Raw genomic sequence first — 5,011 nt, forward strand, 5'->3', positions numbered from 1 at the left:
TGACCCACACACACACACACACACACACACGCGCACGCACAAACACACACGCGCACACACAGATGTGTTACGTAGTTGTGTCTCTGAGGATCTCATTCATCATGCAGCCTTCTTTTGAGGGGGAAGCCCTGTAATTACTTTTTCTATAAGAACCAGGGAAGGTTTGAATCTGTTCTGCTCTCTCTCTCTCTCTCTATGCAGTACGCTGAGTGTAAACACATAATTTGTCCTGCCGTTTCTATGAGAGAAGTGGAAATGAGTTATTACTCTTCTTTGAGTGGGAGTCTTTTGCTCTTTCACTCGTTCTTTTGCTCGTTCGTAACAGGGGAGAGCAAGGGAGAGGGAAGGAGTGCTCTGTGCTGCGACAGACACCAAAAAGAGATGTAGAAACAGCTTTTTCTCATTCTGTCAATCACCTTCCATTACCTTTTTGTATTTCTTTCTGGTTTCTTTACACTTTTAATGTTTCTCCGTGCGCATCGTTCTACCTCCCCTACTAATAATTTCTTTCTCTCTCTTTATCTCCCACCTTCACCGTGTCTCATCTGATGCTCTTTCCAGGAACCTCTCATGTTGTAGATGTTTCTCTCTTCTTATGTTATCTACCAACACGTGTCTTTCCTTTATTCAAAGAGGGTGTGAGAACATTCAACTAGCTCTCACAGTCTCACTGCAGAATTAGACATTTTTGCACTTTTCTTCAATGGTCAAATTTCAAAGTTACTCCAAATGTCACATTTTTAAGACAAGGGTTAAGGTTTGGGATAGGGTTAAAACATTAAATTAAGGCATTCATTCTGAATGATTAATTTAAGGGTTAAGGTTTGGGATAGGGTTAAAACATAAAATTAAGGCATAAGTTAAAGGTTTAAATGAAGGCATTTATTCTGAATGGTTAAGTTAAGAGTTAAGGATTGGGATAGGGTTAAAACAATTGAACACGCAACCTTCTGATCCGAATCCATGGGATTATCATAAATCATGGGATTGTGCCAATCTAACCACCCCTGTCCACAGCGCCCTAGTAAAACCCAAGCCTACTTGGTGGTAATAGCCTCCCCTTCCAGACTGGTCTCAAAGACTTGATGTCACATAATAAATACAAATCTGAGACACTCTAAAATCAAATCAATCTTTATTTGTCACATGTGCCCATTACAACATGTGTAGACCTTACCGTGAAATGCTTACGTACAAGCCCTTACCCAACAGTGCAGTTAAAGAAAGAGTTGAGAAAATATTTACCAAATGAACTAAATCTTTTTTTATTTTTTTAAAGTTTCACAATAAAATAACAATAACGAGGGTATATAAAGGGGGTACCGGTACCGAGTCAGTGTCCGGGGGTACAGGTAAGTTGAGGTAATTTGTACATGTAAGTAGGGGTGAAGTGACTATGCATCCATAATAAACAGCGAGTAGCAGCAGTGTAAAAAACAAATGGGGGAAGGGGGGGGGTCAATGTAAATAATCTGGTGGCCATTTGATTAATTGTTCAGCAGTGTTATGGCTTGGGGGTAGAAGCTGTTAAGGAGCCTTTGGTCCTAGACTTGGCGCTTCGGTATCGCTTGCTGTGCGGTAGCAGAGAAAACAGTCTATGACTTGGGTGACTGGAGTCTGACAATTTTTGTGCTTTCCTCTGACACTGCCTAGTATATAGGTCCTGGATGGTGGGAAGCTTGGCCCCAGTGATGTACTGAGCCATACGCACTACCCTCTGTCAGATGCCTATAATATAATAATCAAATGAGTATAACATGTTATGTTTGGTATGGTTACATAAGAGAGAATGTTACTTAAGGTAAAAAGTAACGTCTAGCAACCCCAAGGTTGCATGTTTGAATCTCATCACGGACAACTTGAGCATTTTAGCTAATTAGCAACTTTACAACTACTTACTACTTTTTAGCTACTTTTGTAACTACTTAGCATGTTAGCTAACCCTTACCCTAACCTTAACCCTTTAACCTAATTCCTAACCCTAACGTTAAAATGAACACTAACCTTAACCATAACCTTAACGCATAACCTTAACCCCTAGCTAACATTAGTCACCTAGCTAACATTCGTGTTAGCCAAATTGAAATTCAGAACATGTCATACGAATTGTAATTCATAACATATCATATCACACCCCTGTAGGATAAAAAAATGTAACTCGCCCCTGCTTACCCAATAGCAGGTCAGTTACCAGTCCTCATTAACCCCTACAGATCTGATAGATGCTGCTCTGCCTTACCACTAAACTAATCTACAGCCAGGGACTGTTCCTCAAGCTCAAAGTAAGTGCCATGACAGTAAAGTGGGATATCCCCGAAATCGACTGCCTACTCTCCCTCACCCTGAACCTTATAAATCCGGTGCCTTCTTAGGTTCGTCCAGGCCAGAGTTTCAACCTCGGAACACTATGAGCGAGTCGCCCTCCTCTGGGTTGGCTTTAGCCCAGAGACACCCCTCCCTACGACTCGTACCAATGCACTCCGTAACTATAGTTGGGTCTCAGGTTAGGTTCCTTTATACCAGCTTCTCGGGTTCCCTATGGATTTATTAACCAAAAAAATGTATTAACTTCTCTAGGGTAGGTGGCACCAAATCGTCCCACCTACGTAACAGCCAGTGTAATCCCGTGGCGCGTTATTCAAAAACCAAAAAAATGCAAAAACTTCAATTTTTCAAACATATGACTATTTTACACCATTTTAAAGACAAGACTCTCGTTAATCTAACCACACTGTCCGATTTCAAAAAGGCTTTACAACGAAAGCAAAACATTAGATTATGTCAGCAGAGTACCCAGCCAGAAATAATCAGACACCCATTTTTCAAGCTAGCATATAATGTCACATAAACCCAAACCACAGCTAAATGCAGCACTAACCTTTGATGATCTTCATCAGATGACAACCCTAGGACATTATGTTAAACAATACATGCATGTTTTGTTCAATCAAGTTCATATTTATATCAAAAACCAGCTTTTTACATTAGCATGTGACTAGCATGTGACTAGCATTCCCACCGAACACTGCCGGTGAATTTACTAAATTACTCACGATAAACGTTCACAAAAAGCATAACAATTATTTTAAGAATTATAGATACAGAACTCCTCTATGCACTCGATATGTCCGATTTTAAAATAGCTTTTCGGTGAAAGCACATTTTGCAATATTCTCAGTAGATAGCCCGGCATCACAGGGCTAGCTATTTAGACACCCAGCAACTTTAGCACTCACCAAAGTCAGATTTACTATAAGAAAAATGTTACTACCTTTGCTGTCTTCGTCAGAATGCACTCCCAGGACTTCTATTTCAATAACAAATGTTGGTTTGGTTCAAAATAATCCATAGTTATATCCAAACAGCAGCATTTTGTTCGTGCGTTCAAGACACTATCCGAAAGGGTAAATAAGGGTGACGAGCATGGCGCAATTCGTGACAAAAAAAATTCAAAATATTCCATTACTGTACTTCGAAGCATGTCAACCGCTGTTTAAAATCAATTTTTATGCAATTTTTCTCATAAAAAAGCGATAATATTCCGACCGGGAATCTGCGTTTAGGTAAACAGACGAAAGAAAATAAAGCATTCGGTCGACTCGGGCACGCGCCTAAGACCATAGTACTCTGATCGGCCACTTGCCAAAAGCGATAATGTGTTTCAGCCAGAGGCTGCCTCGATATCGTTCAGCTTTTTCCCGGGCTCTGAGAGCCTATGGGAGCCGTAGGAAGTGTCACGTTATTGCAAAGATCCTCAGTCTTCAATAAAAAGAGCCAAGATGAAACACAACTTGTCAGACAGGCCACTTCCTGCATGGAATCTTCTCAGGTTTTGGCCTGCCATATGAGTTCTGTTATACTCACAGACACCATTCAAACAGTTTTAGAAACTTTAGGGTGTTTTCTATCCAAAGCCAATAATTATATGCATATTCTAGTTACTGGGCAGGAGTAGTAACCAGATTAAATCGGGTACGTTTTTTTATCCGGCCGTGTCAATACTGCCCCTAGCCCTAACAGGTTAATCAAGCCTATTTCAGAGACCCAGAGTAAAACGACATGCACTTATATGACTCTTTGATGACACAGGGATTCAGAACAATAAAGCAAGTTTCTAAAATAATCCAGAAACAGGCATAAAAAAATCCCAGATCAATCATTGAATCACCAAATTAATATCACAAATCAAATGATGAGCAAAAATTGACAGTAAATTAAATTGATAGTCCACCTTCAGCGCCCTTAACTAGACCCCTGTTGGGATGTGCCAATAAAATATTTTTTGTCTATTACAATTTTATGCGAAGCACATTATTTAATAACAGAAAAATGGTTTCTTACCTTCTACAACTCTATAAACAGTTTGTCTCTCCCCTCAAGATGATCAGTCCCTCAGATAGTGTCAAACTCTAACAACTAATTTACCTGTAACGGCTGTCTGAAGTAGTAGACCAAGGTGCAGCATGGAATTTGTTCATCTTTTATTTTAGATGAAAAAAAGGCACTTCACAAAGAAACACAGACGACAGCCAAACAGTCCTGTCAGGTATCCTAACACACTAAACAGAAAACATCTACCCACAAAACCCAAAGGACAAACATGCTGCCTAAGTATGACTCCCAATCAGCAACAACGATGTACAGCTGTTCCTGATTGGGAGCCATACCCGGCCGAAACGAAGCAATCCCCAACATAGAAATACAGACATAGAATGCCCACCCAAATCACACCCTGACCAAACCTAAATAGAGACATAAAAAGGCTCTCTCAGGTCAGGGCGTGACATTACCAAACCTCTATCAATGACGTAACCTTAGAGATTCCTCTTCGAATTTTACTTTAACTGAGTATAATAAAAATCGAAATATATCTTAAGATAAACAGCTACAACAAAAATCTTCTTCCAGCATTTGACAGGTTGTTCTACTGTAGCATGCTCAAAGGTAGTTTTCTCTTCCAAAAATCCTTGCCCAAGTCGGTTCTTCTTTCTGCTAACTCATCGTGGATAAC

Source organism: Salmo salar, chromosome ssa27 (assembly GCF_905237065.1).
Source record: "Salmo salar chromosome ssa27, Ssal_v3.1, whole genome shotgun sequence".
Lineage (NCBI taxonomy): Eukaryota > Metazoa > Chordata > Actinopteri > Salmoniformes > Salmonidae > Salmo > Salmo salar.